Raw genomic sequence first — 18,803 nt, forward strand, 5'->3', positions numbered from 1 at the left:
GTCCATCAAAGGGGGAGAGTCCCAGCTTTTGGAATATACCCTCAGAAAAACTCTGTCAGACAGAAACTGAAATATCTTACTGGGGATAGCAATTAACAGGCTTGGATGGGGACCACTGCTTTGAAGTCAGATATCTCCGGTTCCCCAGGGCCGATTTTTAAAATCCTTGTACCCATGGAAAGAGGGGACCCTCAGCTTTCAGCCTCTGGCACTTAGATTCCTGGGAGGGGGGGGGGTCTGGGTACTCAGAAACCCCCCCTGCGTGCGCTACTGTAACCCTACCCTAACTGCAGCCTGACAGCAGCCTAATTCTACCCTACCTGCAGTCTGACCACAGTCTAAACCTAACCCTACCCTAACTGCTGTTTTACCCTTATTGCATCATAATCCTACCCCTACCCTACCGGCAGCCTGACCACAGCTTAATCTTAACCCTAAATTAATGTGTCAACATTCTGCTGTTGACATTCATATTGATGACATTGTGTCGACATTGTGAATGTTGACATGTTTAATGTCAACATTATGAATATGTTGACATCCAGAATATCGACATTATGGTGTCAACTTTAAAAATGTCAAAATGATGACTACATAACCTGTAGTGTTCTTCATGTAACAAATATAGTTACAAAAAGCAATATATATAAAAGGCTAACTACTCCTCCCCTCTATGAGGTGAAGTACCGCCACTGACCACTAGAGGCCACTCGACAGACCAAATGACTCCTTTGTGTGCTAAAAGATGTCATAACAGAAAGTGAAGGCAATTTTTCCAGGGACACTGATCTGTTTCAAACTTACTGGATAAGGAGAGAGGGAGCTGTGAAGACAGGCATTGGAGGTAGGAACAGATAGCGACTGGGGGTTAGTCGAGAGTTTGTGGGTTAAAAACTGTCACAGCTCAAAGTGAAAGTAAAAACTATCACAGCTTAGGGAAAGTACATTTTAGAAACTGACATTTTGACGAGCTTTTAACTAATAATAATACAGCACAAGAGTAACATGTACAGTATGTAACTTACTTTCAGTAGGGAAGCACAGGATCTAATGGTAGCCCGCCACTGCATGGCCTTGACTACAGGGTGGTTACTAGGCCACAAAGTCATATATTTTATATACAGAAGATTATTTAGAGCGTCACGGATGGTGTAATGGTTGGCATTACTGCCTCACAGCGCTGAGGTCATGGTTTCGAAACCCACCATTGCCCTAACTGTACGGAGTTTGTATATTCTCCCCGTATTTGCATGGGTTTACTCCGGGTACTCCGGTTTCCGCCCACAATCCAAAAATATACAGGTACTGTAGGTCAATTGGCTTCCAATAAATTTAACCCTAGAATGTATGTGTGTGCGTGTACATGTGGTAGGGAATATGGATTGTAAGCTCCACAAGGGCAGGGACTGATGTGAATGTTCAACTATACTCTGTAAAGCGCTACGGAATATGTATGCGCTATATAAGAAACTGTTCATAAATAATTAAATATTTGTCAGTGTAAAGAAAATAATAATGAAAAAAATGTGCTTTTATTGTTTTTTTCTCCACATACAGTAATCAACTCCTTCATTTAAGCATTTATCATATCTTTCCATGAGCTGTAGAATCCCATTGTTGTACTAAGATGATTCCAGTCCATTAAACCAGTTGTTGACTGCAATTTTCTAGCAGACATCACTTCCAAAGAACTATCAAAACCTCCCACAGAACACTGTGACAATGCTGGGATTTTTGATTGATCATCATGCACATTTGATTATGCATTATTGATTATTTCACACCCCTATCACTTCACTAGACACCTGCTTTCATTGACGATAAATTCCAGATAATTTTATTCAATGTTATTCAACAAATGAACAACATTCCCTTCTTTTAAGTTTGAGGGATTTTGTAAGATTCATTAGTCCAACCACCGAAACTTACACCAAACCCATGCCAGATAAATTGTCTAATTTCGTATGCCCTTTATTGTGACCAGTTATGTGCCTGACTTCGCAACCAGTTCATCATTATCTACATGCACTTCATTAGCGACCGCCTTGGCACCGACCAGTAGTGGCCTATACATTTTTTAATCATTTTTGTAAAGTCGTTCACAACTGTGCACAAGGACTCATGGACACATGTGCAGTGTGACTTGATGCATGTGCAGAAAAAAATGAATGCTCATCAGCAGTGTGCCACACTCAGAGTCAGGACCTAACACTGTGCACACTGAGATCCATTCGGCTCGCCAGAGTGGACACCCTACTAAAGCAATCACTTTAAAAAAGTTTGTAGTAGAAATGTAAATGGATGCACCATCTTCATCTTCATGGACCTAGTACACCTACCCTACCACCATGCAACTTTTTATATTTATATATGTATTATTTATAGAGTTTATTACTACTATTATTATTTATTATTATTACTGATGATTAAGATGTTCCAAATGTTGTGTGTGACATTTAAAAATATATATATAAATAATAAGAGCGTGGTTACAGGACAGAAAACAGAGAGTTGTAGTAAAGTGATCTAGGTAGATTAGAGGAATGGTCAAGAGCATGGCAACTACAGTTTAATGCCAAAAAATGCTAAATCATGCACTTGGGTCTCAAAAATCCAAAGACTAAATATAGTATAAATGGCACTATAATGGAAACCACTGAGGAAGAGAGGGATCTAGGTGTCACTATTTCAGGGGACATAAAGGCAGGTAGGCAATGTAACAAAGCAATGAAGAAGGCAAGTCAGATGCTTGGTTGCATAGGGAGAGGTATCAGCAGTAGAAAGAAAGAAGTAATAATGCCACTGTATATGTCATTGGTGCGACCTCATCTAGAGTACTGTGTTCAGTTCTGGAAGCCATATCTCCAGAAGGATATAAATACATTAGAGACTGTACAAAGAAGGGCAACTAAAATGGTGCATGGTCTACATCACAAAACGTACCAGGAAAGACTAAAAGCTCTTAATATGTATACTTTAGAGCAGAGAAGGGAAAGAGGGGACATGATAGAAACTTTCAAATATATCAAGGGCTTTAACAAGGTACAGGTGGGAGACATTCTTCACAGGAAGAAGAGCAGCAGAACATGAGGACATGCACTGACACTAGAGGGAGGAAGATTCAGGGGAAATGTGAGGAAGAATTACTTCACAGAAAGGGTAGTAGATAAGTGGAATAGCCTCCCATCAGAGGTGGTAGAGGCAAATACAGTAGTACAATTTAAACATGCTTGGGAAAGGCATATTGATATCCTTATAAAAAATAAGGATCAAATATGGTTTGAGGTAAAGTATACAAATTTTGGTTATACCTGCGCACTGAAAGAAATTGGGGGTGATGAGCTGCAAGAACACTTTGGGATCTGACTGTATCCCAAGGGTTAAATTCTATAGTATGGGGGGTAGTGCCGCGCTCAATCTATGGTTAACGTGTATGTAATTCAGATGTTTTTATATTGTAGTTTAAATAGATCTGACACAATGTTTAATGTAACAACATTTTTTTTTTACTTAAAATAATGTCAGGTATTGAAAGATACAGGCATGCAGTACTGTGGTCTTAATACTTCAAAGGATGCACTAGTTGTCAGTCACTGTGCACAATCTGCAGTAATTATCTCCCAGTCTGTACGCCTGAAAAAAGTCTCAATGTCCCAATATGCAATTTTCAAAACAATCTGCATGAACTGCAGTACAATAGATCTCAGTTTTTATCTAGACTTTGTTTGCGGCGTCCCGTCAAACAGTGGTCTGGATTTGCAAGATGTCACAAGTCTTCGGGTACCCCTTTTAAAACGTGTTGATTTTTCAACGGGTTTTCGGAGGGGGGGGGACCGGTGCAGTTTAGGGTGCCGGTGTCAGGCCCGCTGCTGTGCGGGATAGCGGCAGTGATGTACGAGTGCTGTGGCACTCAGTACCTCACACGCCGCTCTCTCGCTGGCTACGGTGACTAAGGGCAGCGGGGTAAGGTGTTTGGGGCAGCTGGTCGCCGCCGTCGACACCGCCTCGCTTGTCCGCCCGGGGGGACCTCCTGCCTCGCAGTTCTCTCCGTCTCCTACTCACCCTCTCCACATACGCGGTCTTCTCTGCACGATGGGCAGCCGGATCAGATGTTAAGCTCGCGGCGGGGGATGATGACACTCCGGTGCTTGTTCTTGCTGGCGTGTATGGATCTCCCTCCAACGTGTTTCAGCTAATTGCCTTCTTCAAGGATGTGTGTGTTGCTGGAATTCTCATCTGTTTAAATACCCCGGGTTGGTTCTCTCACAGGTTACTGATTGGTTAATTGAAGTGTCTGTCATTCTTCTTGATTGGCATTCTATTCCCTTACTAGCGTGATTACATGATGGTTTCTGTTACTTATAATCACATTTTGCTCTTAGTTGTGCACGATGTACTTGTATGGTTATAGTGACACCTTATTTATTAAAGGATTCTGACGTTTCTTAAGTCTCTAGATGTGTTCCTATCGGTCTTGCATATATATTTATAAATTTATAAAGCCGATTATTGTTTTAAGTTATGCATGGTATGCTAGCATGGTCATAGTGGCACATTTTATCCATATATTATTTTATAAAAGGGTTATGACATTTCTTCAGTCTTTAGGTGCGTTCCTATCGGTCTTTTATAAAAGGGTTATGACATTTCTTCAGTCTTTAGGTGCGTTCCTATCGGTCTTTTATAAAAGGGTTATGACATTTCTTCAGTCTTTAGGTGCGTTCCTATCGGTCTTTTATAAAAGGGTTATGACATTTCTTCAGTCTTTAGGTGCGTTCCTATCGGTCTTTTATAAAAGGGTTATGACATTTCTTCAGTCTTTAGGTGCGTTCCTATCGGTCTTGCATATATAATTATAAAGCCGATTTTCTGGCATGAACAGGTTGTTCATGTTTTGGGTGTCTGTCCATAAATATGGTACTTATGCGGTGTTAGTCACATAATATTTTCTTGTATGGTTGTGGTCGGTTATATGGTCGCTTATTTCTTGCCTATGATGGATTTCACCTCATTGTCTAGATTTAATCCCCTAGGTGAAAATGTCTTTAGTTTATACATCCATTTTAGTTCATTCTTATTGATTTTGTGTATGAAATCTTCTCCTCTCCAGTTCGGTTGTACTATTTCTATTCCCACAAATTCTAATGTTTTGGGGCAGGGGCTGGCTGGCAACTTTTAGCCTAGGGGGCAAGTCCAGAGCACTGGCCCATAATCAGCCAAGGCACCGTCGGAAGGAATGCTTTTGCGCGCCGTAGGCGCGCCGAAAAATTAGGGGCGTGGCCTATCATAAGGGGCGTTGCCTGTACCATGATTGTATTGTGTACCTGCAGATTGCACATTTTAGCGAACCTTGTAATACCCATTACACATAAAGCCACATGCCGTATTGCCAATTACACATTATGCTGAACACCATGATGCCAGTTACACATTACGCCCAACACTGCGATGCTAATTACTCAATACACCGCACACTGTGATGCTAATTACACATTATGCTGCACACCTTGATGCCCATTACACCCCATACTGTGATGGCAATTACCCAATGCTCCCCACACCGTAATGTCCATTACGCCCCATACCATGATGCCCATTACACCGCACAATGTGATGTCCACAGTGCCAGATATGCCCCCACAGTGCAAGATATTCCGCCACAGTACCAAATACACATATGCCCCCACAGTGCCAGACACAAATGCCGCCACAGTGCCAGATATTCTGCCACAGTGCCAAATACGCATATTCCTCCACAGTGCCAGATATGCCCCCAGAGTGCCAGAGACACATATGCCCCCACAGTGCCAGAGACACATATGCCCCCACAGTGCCAGAGACACATATGCCCCCACAGTGCCAAATACACATATGCCCCCACAGTGCCAGACACATATGCCCCCACAGTGCCAGATACACATATGTCCCCACAGTGCCAGATACACATATGCCCCCACAGTGCCAGATACACATATGCCCCCACAGTGCCAGATATGCCCCCACAGTGCCAAATACACATATGCCCCACAGTGCCAGATACACATATGCCCCCACAGTGCCAAATACACATATGCCCCCACAGTGCCAAATACACATATGCCCCACTGTGCCAGATACACATATGCCCCCACAGTGCCAAATACATATATGCCCCCACAGTGCCAGATATGCCCCCCACAGTGCCAGATACACATATGCCCCCACACAGTGCCAGATATGCCCCCACACAGTGCCAGATATGCCCCCACACAGTGCCAGATATGCCCCCACACAGTGCCAGATATGCCCCCACAGTGACAGAAACACATATGCTGGGGTGAGGGAGGGGGGGGGGGGGAGAGCGCTTACCCACTCGCTAGCTGCGGGCCGTGCTGCGGCTGGATCAGCTTCTCCAGCCCTCCTGCGCTGGCCGCGGCTTCCAGAACACGGCCGCGGCTACAGGAAAATGGCCGCCGGCCTCCTGCACTGAGAACATGTCCTCAGTGCAGGGGGCCGGCGGCCATTTTCCTGTAGCCGCGGCCGTGTTCTGTAAGCCGCGGCCAGTGCAGGAGGGCTGGAGAAGCTGATCCAGCCGCAGCACGGCCCGCAGCCAGTGGGTGGGTAAGCGGCCCGGGGGGCATATGGCACTCTGCCCCCCGGCCCAGCCCGCCCCTGTTTTGGGGTCACTGTCATGGTGTAGCTTGAAGTGTTTCGATAGGTTGTGTTCCTCATGTCCTTTCCTTATGTTCCTTATATGTTCACATATTCTGTCTTTCAGTTGTCGTGTTGTCCTGCCTATATATTGTTTGTTACATCCACATTTTAATAGGTAGATCACCCCCTTGCTACTGCATGTAATTTTTTGTTTTATTTTAAATGTGTCTTTACTGTTTGTGGATTGGAAATCGGTGGTAGGTTTTGTGCTTCTTTGTTTTTGATTTTTGCATCCTGTGCAACCCCCACAAAAGAAAAAGCCTTTGCTTGATTGGAATTTATCTATTGTCAATTGTGTGTTCAGTTCTGGAGGCCATATCTCCAGAAGGATATAAATACATTAGAGACGGTACAAATAAGGGCAACTAAAATGGTGCATGGCCTACCTCACAAAACGTACCAGGAAAGACTAAAAGCTCTTAATATGTATACTTTAGAGCAGAGAAGGGAAAGAGGGGACATGATAGAAACTTTCAAATATATCAAGGGCTTTAACAAGGTACAGGTGGGAGACATTCTTCACAGGAAGAAGAGCAGCAGAACATGAGGACATGCACTGACACTAGAGGGAGGAAGATTCAGGGGAAATGTGAGGAAGAATTACTTCACAGAAAGGGTAGTAGATAAGTGGAATAGCCTCCCAACAGAGGTGGTAGAGGCAAATACAGTAGTACAATTTAAACATGCTTAGGAAAGGCATATTGATATCCTTATAAAAAATAAGGATCAAATATGGTTTGAGGTAACATGTTTAAAAAAAGGGAAGACTAGATGGGCCAAGTGGTTCTTATCTGCCGTCAAATTCTATGTTTCTATGTTTCTATGTTTCTATCACTGTGACACCGACAAACAAACACAAAGTCCAGAATGATTCTTGCATAGTTTTAGATTCAAGCATATCTGCTATCAGTACCAAAACATGAGAGATCAAACACACAATAAACCAGACTATATATCGACTGGTTGGACATATTTTGGCAATGGCTAAATCCAAGATGACCCTGAATTGGAAACAGAATTAACTCCATCCAGTGGACTAAGTTTGTCCCAGTTGCCCGGAGGCAGGATAAATATTGGTGCCCCCCAAATACCTCAATCAGTACGGTGTCTGTCACCAGTAAGACAGGTGACGGGTTTAATACAGGGTGTGACACTTGCAAAAATTATGTTTGGAGGGGGAGTCAGCCACAGAAGTGATATCAACAGCTTTCAATTAACTAATTCAAACTTTCAGGGCATAAGAGGTGCCCCCTTGGGAGCAGGAGCCCGGCGGCAGATGACTCCATTGCCTCCCAGAGTTACGCCTCTGACTCCATCTCTTCCAGCACATAAACCCCAGATTTGGCATGTGGCAGCTACAGGTATAGAGTAGATAGCCTATTATATCCACAATAGATGCCCTGCCTTTTTCCAGGCATAGGCTCCTTGGCTGGCTGTAGAACATAGACTTTCATCCCCTTCTACCCTTGGACACTATCTATTTGAGTAGACTCATGGGTGGTGTATGCTGTCTTCCCAACTCTTTCCGACCCTTTCTGCTTCTGCTAATTCCTATTCTGTCAGATATAAGCTCAACCACAAATCCACACCTTGTGGTCACCCACATAGCTTTTATGGTACTTGTTTCCTAGCACGGCCACACCGATTTACATCGGGGTGGTCGTGTCGGAAAAATCGGGTCGATCGCATCGCATGCGATTTGGTCGCATGCGATGCGATCGACGCGACCGACCGATTTTTGACCCAATTTTTTTATTTAATGAAATGTAAATCGGGTCCCTGGGACCCGATTTTACATTGGATTCAGTGTAAAAATATTCCCAACCCCCCCAAATTTAACGGCGTACACCCCACCCCACGATAGACGCCAACCCGAAGCGTGGCGAGCGCAGCGAGCCCGCGAGGGGCGGCGGTGCGCGTCCTCCGACCTTTTCATTCCCCTACTATCCACGTCGGCGTGGAGTTGAGAATAGAATAGTGTGGCGAGCGCAGCGAGCCACCGAGCCCGAAGCGTGGCGAGCGCACGCGGATACCTTCACAGGTAAACGCGTCCCTTTGCGGACTTCACAGGTGTCCGCGTCGCCACGGACACCTGTGAAGCCCGCGAAGGGACGCGTATAACTGTGAAGGTATCCGCGTCCCCTCGCGGGGCTCGCTGCGCTCGCCACGCTTCGGGCTCGGTGGCTCGCTGCGCTCGCCACACTATTCTATTCTCAACTCCACGCCGACGTGTATAGTAGGGGAATGAAAAGGTCGGAGGACGCGCACCGCCGCCCCTCGCGGCCTCGCTGCGCTCGCCACGCTTCGGGTTGGCGTCTATCGTGGGGTGACGACGGGGACATCTATAATGTGAAATGGGTCATATTGGCCCATTTCACATTTTTCACATTTTTTCACTATTTCAATGTAAAAAAATATTTTTACATTGAACCCGATGGAAAAATCGGGGGCATCGCGTCGTGACCATTGTTAATGGTCACGACCGACGCGATGCCCCCGATATTTTACCTTTCCCGACAAGATTTCAATGTTAAATATTTTTTAACATTGAAGCCTATGGGGAAATCGCGGGCATCGCGTCGGTCGCGTCGGGACCATTGTTAATGGTCCCGACCGATGCGATGCCCCCGATATTTTATCCTAGCCGGCCAAATGGACCTGATTTCAAAGGAAATCGGGTCCATCGGGTTAATCGTGTACCTTAACTTAAGGTACACGATTACTCCAGATTGTGGCCGTGCTAGGAAACAAGTACCGCTTTTACTTTCTCCCCATCTTTATCCCTTTATTATTTTTCCTTTTTCCTGATTTGCTCATTCTGCTTTTTCTTTCACCAGAACTACAGTCTGGTCATCTGTTTATGTCTATTAATATTCCAATGCTTTATTCAATGTTACACCTAGACACCCCATGCTATTTTATGATTATTTTGTCTGTTTTTGGTCTGTTTATCTCCCAGTGTTGACCGTTTTTTTTCTCTTCTGTATATATTACTGGTCGGGTCTCCCTTTTCCGTGTATTCCAAAAAACTAAATATTCCGAAAACTGTTTTTTTTTTCAGAATAATTAGGGTTTTTTGTTTTATTTGTCCACGGCAGCCTCCAGGATCCTCTTACCTCTCCAGTCCCAAGGGTGCATTGCGTGAGTCACCAGTGTGCCCGCATACTTGCACAATACACCGCTGGGACGGGAGATGCTGCGGAAGAGCATCCCTTAGGCCGCCGATGACGTCAGGGGACCATCGAAGCACCACCAGGGGACCAGGTAAGTATGGAAAAATATATATATGCCAAAATCCCAAAAAAGCCCTTATCCAAAATGCTTGTGGTAAACCGATACTGACTCATAAGAAACAATTAAAAAACAGCCATTTTTTTTATTTTGGTCCCCATTAAAATTTCAAATGAAAATGTCATAGAAACCTCAACATGGGCCTTATCATGGGCGAGCTGGACCGGGGGGGCAGGGTGCCATGTGCCCCCCGGGCCACTCAATCGATTTATGTGAGGGCTGCATTTGCTCTTAGGCTGCTGCTGCAGCCATGGCTGACCAGTCTCCGACTGGTCTCCAGAAACATGGCCGCCAGCCTCCTGCACTGAGGATATGTCTAGTGCAGGAGGCCACTACAGAGACTGTGTGTTCTACTTTCCTTCTGGCCTGTGAGTTCCACTTCCACCTACAGTATTTCCCCGTGCTGCAGCCTGCCTCGGTCCGGTGTCCAGATACGGTAAGAGGGGACTGTACAGGCGAAGCAGCCTGTGGGGTCCAGTTATTATACAGGGGGAGCAGCCTGTGGGAGTCCAGTTATTATTATAAGGGGGAGCAGCCTGTGGGGGTCCCGTCATTATTAAACAGGGGGACAGCCTGTGGGGGTCCCATTATTATTATGCAGGATGAGCAGCCTGTGGGGGTTCCATTACTGTTATACAGGGGGAGCAGCCTGTGGGGGTCCCATTATTATTATTATACAGGGGGAGCAGCCTGTGGGGGTCCCTTTTTTATTATTATTATTCAGGGGGAGCAGCCTGTGGGAGTCCCGTTATTATTATTATACAGGGGAAGCAGCCTGTGGGGGTCCTGTTATTATTATTACACAGGGGGAGCAGCCTGTGGAAGTCCCGTTATTATTATTATACAGGGGAAGCAGCCTGTGGGAGTCACGTTATTATTATTATTATTATACAGGGAAAGCAGCCTGTGGGGGTCCTGTTATTATTATTACACAGGGGGAGCAGCCTGTTATGTCCTGTTATTATACAGGGGGAGCAGCCTGTGGTGTACTTTTATTATACAGGTGGAGCAGCCTGTGGGGGGTCCTATTATTATACAGGGGAGCAGCCTGTGGTGTCCTGTTATTATTATAAGACAGGGGGAGTAGCCTGTTGGGGTCCTGATATTATACAGGGGGAGCAGCCTGTGGGGTGCTATTATTATACAGGGGAGCAGCCTGTGGTGTCCTATTATTATACAAGGGGAGCAGCCTGTGGTGTCCTATTATGTTTTTTTTTATTAATACATATTTTAAAAAGGAAAAACCTAAATTTAACGATGCACTGTTACTTATGGGCCAGTGCTCTGGACTTTCCCCCAGGCTAAAAGTTGCCAGCCAGCCCCTGGGCCTTATTCCGGTTCACTCTTAGAGGCAAATTCCTTCTCAAATGGACAAAACCATGTGCACTGCAGGTGGGGCAGATGTAACTTGTGCAGAGAGAATTAGATTTGGGTGCGGTTTTACTTCAAAGCGAGATCTATATTGCAGTGTAAAAATAAAGCAATCAGTATTTTCCCTGCACAGAAATGAAATAACTCACCCAAATCTAATTCTATCTGCACGTGTTACATCTGCCCCCCTGCAGTGCACATGGTTTTGTCCATTTGAGAAGGAATTTGCCTCTAAGAGTGAACCAGAATAAGGCCCCATGTCAGGTGCAGTAAAACCTGTAAAAGTTGTTACAGCTACTGTTCCTTCACTTTCAAATGTGTTTTGCTCCAAGAGGTTCTCTCAGTCCGATCTCAAGGAAAGCATCAACATTATTTATACATATCTGATTTGGAAGAGTACAGCTCTTTGTGTCAGATCAGAACATGACAGGTCACTATGAGGAGATTTGCTCTCAAGGGAATGAGGCTTGCTACTACTGCATGCTATTCATTCTGGTGTCATGTCAGAATTATACTCCTATAATAACAGAAGACAACATGAGAACAAACATCTGTAGGGTTGCTTCAGGCAGCATTCTCCACTACATTTCAATGTGCAAGCCTCTTTCCCAGTGGTCACAGAGAGGTGTAGGTCAGGTATCTAGAAAACTCACACACATGAAAATGGCTTCTAGTGCTAGACCAATAACGCACTCACTTAGGACTTGACCCATTTATTTTGAGATTTTACATTCCAGATTTGAAATGACTAATTGTGTATAATTATTAATTCGTCACTATACAGTATAACTGATAAAGTGAAATCAGTCAACATGAATAAAGACAATACAACAATATAGTAATAGACTGTGGTCAAAAAGAATAAAATCAAAAAGTTCTGTTTCATATACACTATAGACAGTCACTATATAGGCAAACCAATTATCACAAAAACATTAGTATATGATGGTTCCGCCCACTTTGTTGCTTCCACTAAATGTGTGCACTTCACCAGAGGTGTCACATCTATGGTAAATTGATACAGTTGTTATTTCAGGATGGTGCTCCATAAATAGCTGGGAGTTACCATTACATTGCAGTGAATAGACCTCTATAAGAAATGTATTCTTGGACTTTATTGTGGACATGGAAAGTACCTCTCAGTCCTAAATGTGCTATTTTTGGTTCTAGTAGTCTTTTTGTCATTTTCATAGAGGGCTTACAGTAGATGCAACACATCACCATAATCTTCCACACATACACATACTGTTGTATATACTATAGAAGAAGATCCCTTTGGTTTAGGTATGTGCCATATACAGTAAGCTCAGCAATATTTTAAGATTGTAATACACTAGGGTTACCAACCATCCGGGACTATTCCGGACAGTCCGGTAATTAAGACCGGCGTCCAGAGTATGGAGGGGTGGTGTTCCCAGACTATACAATGTATATTTTGTTTCTTTGTTTCCACTTTTTCATATGTAATTTAAACTCTAATAGTGTGTACACACGGTAGGATATGCCGTGTGATCAGATCGCATCGGGACTCGCATCGCACGGCATGCATGTAATGGTACAATTTTGACTATATAGTGCAGATCTGCACTATATAGTCAAGGCAGCCAAGACTATCTGCCTTGCGATACGTGAACGCGCATCGGGATTGCAAGCAGATCGGAAGGGTTAAAACCTTTGTGATCTGCGTGCGATCTGCATGCGATGCCGACATGATGTTGACTATATCGTCAACATCGGGAGGCATATTGTACCGTGTGTACACACTATAAGGGAGCACCACCAGATATGATATATTTTCCACATATTTTAAGCATGGATGGGGTTTCCACAGCGACATAAATATATCCTCTTTTTCTTTAAAAATTCCGGTTTATTTGACTAATTCTGCTGCTTTTGCAGAGTAACAATCCCCTTGTGTACTAATAATGTCTGGGAATAGGCAGCTGCCTATTTCCAGACATTGTATAATCCGGGAATGCCACCCCTCCGGTCTTAATTACCGGACTGTCCGGAGTAATCCATGACGGGTGGTGGTAACCCTATAATATACATTGATTTTGGCCTTATACGTTTATTAGTACCTTGGATGAACTTGATTATCCTGTGTAACAATCCAATGCCATGCATTAAAAAGTATGTATGTAATTTTATTGTAGATAAAAATAGAGCTCTTTGTCAAAACTGGTGCATCTTTTAAAAGTGTGGGTTCATCCTAAATACATTTAATCTATGTATATACGCTGCTTTTAGAATGCAAATGACCAGCATACTGTATCCCTTACACACCAAAGCTCTTAAATGCAAATAATGAACAAAAATTAGACCAAAATTTACAATTTTCTAAACCCATATTTTATTTTTTACATTGGAAATTTCAAGTAAAATATATAAGGGTTAACTATTTCTTTAAGGCTTATTAAAAAAGTCCAAATCTGTATTTAGAAAAAATCTCAAATTGGCAGCCCTGTCGATCATCAAATGACCGTGCACATGCATGCTTCATAGTGCGCATGTGCAAAGCCATCTTATGAACAAAGCCAAGGATGGCTTTTCATCACTGTCCGTTTGCAAGATGATTGAAAGCTGGACAGCGTCTAGGGGCCGCCACACCCAGCCGATTTCTGGGAGTGTTGAGGAAAACACAGGCGGATCCCAGGCATTTTAAATGGAGGACCGATGACATCAGCTCCGGCTTTGATCTCCTCTCCTGCATCGCAGCACCAAGTATGTATTTAGCTAAGTGGCTGATAAACACAAGGGGGGGGCGGAATCTATTAGATGGTGAGTGATTGCGAAAGGCTCCCCCCCCATTCACATGGCTGCAATCACGTTCACAGCCATGCACAGGGGCAGGTTTTCACTCTGACGGGGAGGCGGCTAACTGGTCACTGGGCTATGAAGATCCACGGCCCAGCGATCAGGCCTGAATCGAGCCCTATATACCAAACAAATATGAAAAAAACTTTTCTCTCTGCACGGTATTGAAATTATGTTACAATAACTAACCCAATAATCATGTCACCGTGGGAGGTTTTTTTAGCCATATTTTTAATTTGATTCTACTTTATTTAAATACTATACCCTTCCACAACATACAAGGGAACACTTGGATTCATTAAGGTCCTGACCTGCCATTATGAATATTTAAATGTTCTATTATTTTCATCAAAGTTTCACTCTCACATTGACATATTTATTAAAGTATATTTCACAAAATCACCTGTCTTTGTCGGCACCTGCAATCACTAAGATACAGTAGAGACAACTAATGCTGGGTACACACCAAAACGATTTTGGCACAATCCCATCAATCTGGATCCAATTCAAGGGCCGTACACACACATCTACTTCGAATCGATTTCGATTCGATGTTGATCCGGATTCGATTCCCCCCCCTCCACCACCTTTCGATTTGTCCTTCGATGTGGAATTCGATTTGCACTTGTGCAATCGATTCGATTTCGATTTCGTTCTACTTTCTATATCCCTTCGATCTGCATCCTTCTTTAAAAAAAAAAATAAAAGGGTTAAGAAGGTGGGTGTGTCTTTTCCTTTAAAAGAAATGCACCTGTGCAAACAGCCTTTGCGGAGGATTAGTGCATGGTGCAGAGCAGTGTTGGACGTTTGTGCATTGGTTCCGCAGACAGCTGGAGTGCTGGTCTTACCTGTTTTGGTGTTTTGTAATACAGTTCTGCATTTGTTAACTGTAGTGCTCCTGGCTGCAAAATTGCCGACATGTTTCGCTACAAGGCCAAACTGTTATTTATTCAGGCATGTGCACTGTTGGATTTGGAAACACTTCAGAGGCAAAAGAGAGAAAGTGTTCGCAGGTCCTGGGTGAAGAGGTGGCTGTTGCATAAGGGAAGATATTCTCATATGTCCTTGCTACATCAGTTGCAAGAGAATAATCCTGCGGATTATAGGAATTTCCTAAGAATGGATGATTCCATGTTTCAGGAACTACTGGCAATGGTGGGTCCATTGATTAGAAAACAGGACACTGTAATGTGACGCGCCATCTCCCCTGAGGAAAGACTTGTGTGTACCCTACGCTTTCTGGCAACTGGGAGGTCATTAAGGGACCTGCAATTTTCTGCACTAATCTCACCGCAGGCACTGGGTATCATAATTCCTGAGACTTGCAAAGCTATTTTCAGAGTCCTACACCAGCAATATTTAAAGGTATTGTTTGGGTTATTTATCATATTTGTATAGTAATGCATTTTTTTAGTGATTAGTTGTGTTTTTGGGCCTGTACCATGGTGATTGATGTTGTACTGTCTTGCTGCTCCTGGTATATTTTGGGAATGTTGTTTATTATTTGTAATATGTCATGGTTTACTCGGTTACTTATCTCATTTATTCTTTGTATTTTGCTTGTCCAATATTTCATGTGTCATCAAGGTTTTTTTTGGTTTTAGTTGTAGGGTCACCAATGTCTAAAATGACTTATGTCTGTCAAGGTTCTAGTGTTATGTCGTAATTTTGATCAGACTCAAGTTTTTATTTTTCTCTCTTTCAATGTAGCTTCCGAATTCTGCGGAGGAGTGGCTTCGGATTGCTGAGGATTTTGATCTGCGTTGGAATTTTCCCAACTGTGGAGGGGCAATAGATGGGAAGCATGTGCGCATTAAGGCGCCTTCTAGAAGTGGTTCTCTTTTTTTTAATTATAAAGGATATTTCAGTATAGTACTCCTAGCTATAGTAAATGCAAACTATGAGTTTATTTATGTTGATATAGGGAAAAATGGGCGTGCATCTGATGGGGGATCCTTGAAGGATACTGACTTTTATGAGAAACTTCAAAGTCAACAGCTGCATTTACCTACGTCTGTTGAATGTAAAAATGACCTAAACTTTGTATTTGTGGCAGATGAGGCTTTTGCTCTTCACCCAAATATTATGAAGCCCTATCCTCAACGCAACCTCTCTCATGACAAGAGGATATACAATTACCGTCTTTCTAGGGCCAGAAGAATAGTGGAGAATGCATTTGGGATACTCACTAGCCGCTTCAGAATTTTTAATACTGCTATCGATTTGCGTATTGACAAAATTGATTGGGTAGTCTTGGCTTGTTGCGTGTTGCACAATTACCTGCGTAGAAAGCAAACCCACCTGAGGCCAACTCCATCAGCTCCACTGGATGACTCCCCTGTTCTTTCGGAAGCAGACACACTGGCAAGTATTGAAAGGCCACCACCTCACACCATGTCCACTGGATCCACAAGGGCAAAGGAAGTGCGAGAGAAATATCGACAATACTTCAATGGCATAGGGGCAGTGCCTTGGCAGGAATCTATGACACAGTAGTCAATATTTATCAAGGTAGTATTGTTATGTTTAGCATGAGTTCAATTTTTGTATGACTTGTGCCAATAATACACAAGTTATAATTTTGCCCTTAGTCCATTCATATAGGTTATAAATTTTATTTGTGCCAGTGGGGGTTTGTGTTCCTACATATCCGTGCCCACTGTTACCAGGTTGGGTTAATATATTGTTTGGATTATAGGGTTGCAATGATATTTGTACCACATGGCAAACATATTTGATAAGGAATGTTTGTTTTAGGCAGGTACATCACTTCTACCATGTGTGAGGAGGGTACACCTTGTTTGGTTTAATGAAATAGAATACATTCATACCTTGACTCAATTTGTTTTGTATAGAAAACCCAGATGGCCTTGGAGTTTAGAAATGTTCTATGTGGCATAGACACTATATAATCCTGCTTGTAAATGTTGATGCACGCTATATAGTTACCACCACCATTGTTAACTGTGAATAAAAGTTTTATTTTTTGTTTATTCAACAATTCAAAATGCAGCCTGCATTTGTGCTCCATATCAGCAGCAAAGGTCTTGTGTATGGACTATGTTAACAAAACTACTAAAAGAAATCGGCCATAATGGATGCATTGGGAAGAATATTGCAAACAAATAACAAAGGATGACAACATTGTGTGTTTAGCCTACAATTCGACAAAACATATAGTCATCTCTATGGTGTTGGACCACAAAAAACAAAAAAACACCAAACAATCAGGAGCCTGCACAAATAAGGACAATGTACCAACACTGTGGTATAGATGACCATGATGTTTACAGAGGATAACAACAAAGAGGTACCTCCCAACATTTCTTTTCACAATACTTATTAACCAGGAAAGCGCTTATAATTGGGTATAACGGTAAGGTTCCACCACAGACCCCACCGAGGAGGTAGACTCAGATTGCATTGGGCTGGCTGGGGGGTTGGGTTGGGTATGTGCAGTGGTGTGAATGTGTCCAGGGGCAAAGTAGTACAACTGATGATGGGGATTTTCGGCTTGGTAATGAAAAGGTTGCTGCTGTGGGTAGGTGTGAGGGGGATATGATTGGGGAGGTGGCCTGGTGGATGTTGCTATGTAGGAAGCTGGGGATAGTGTGTCCAAAATCCCACAGCTGGCAGCCTCATTCACCAGCCTCCGAAAGTGGTTCTGCTGATCTCCCTTCATTTTTCGCATCTCCCCTGCAATATATGTTCCAAATGTTTCTTCGAAATCTGGGGGTTTCCCCAGAACCTCAGCAGCATGTGAAAAGAAATGTTGGGAGGTGCAAGGGACTGAAGAGGCCTGTCTGCTTCGTCTCTGCCTGGGTAGAGTACGTCGCTGAGATGGCTCTGGCAGCTCTTCACCTGCTTCCACAATGTCTGGCTCCTGCGATGCTGGTGGTTCACTTTCTAGATCCAGAGTAGATTCCTGTAAATTCACAACAGTCAAATGCTTAAAACTGGCACATATTAACAGACACTAACAACACAAGTGAAAGTTAAAACAATTACCAGCTCGGAGCTCTCAAGCAGCTCCTCCGAACCATCCACAGAAACGGCAACTTGTGCTGCAGCAGCAGCTGCAGAGCTACTTAGGGACTTCCTCTTGGCTTGTTGCTCCACTGTAAACATCAATAAATCATAGTACCACAGCGTTGGTACATATATTTCATCTGTGCCGGCTCCTGAATGCTTGGAATCAATTTGTTTTTTGTGCTCCTTGGCAAATACCGATTTCATATTGGCTATCTTCTTCTTGACAAAGTCAACATTGGCATCGCTCTTTATTTGTTTGCAATATTCTGCCAATGATTCATATGCCCGATTTCTTTTGGTTTTGTTAACATAGTCTTTATGTTTCAGTTTCCACAAGCATTCCTCCTCGCGATATCTGTCTATGAAACCGGTCCAAAACTCTATCTTGTCGTCAGTAGTCTGTAGGAGAAGACATTGTCACACAAAAACAATCAATTAATGGCCAAATACCATACCAAGTACAGTAATACAATAGCACACAAATAGTGTCATTGTCTATGAAAGGATTCTCACACCACCAACTGTACATTGCACATTTGCCACACACAAACACACACACACACACAACCACTGGTCACACTTGATTTATGGCCCATTAA

Source organism: Crinia signifera, chromosome 1 (assembly GCF_055691185.1).
Source record: "Crinia signifera chromosome 1, ASM5569118v1, whole genome shotgun sequence".
NCBI classification, from domain to species: domain Eukaryota; kingdom Metazoa; phylum Chordata; class Amphibia; order Anura; family Myobatrachidae; genus Crinia; species Crinia signifera.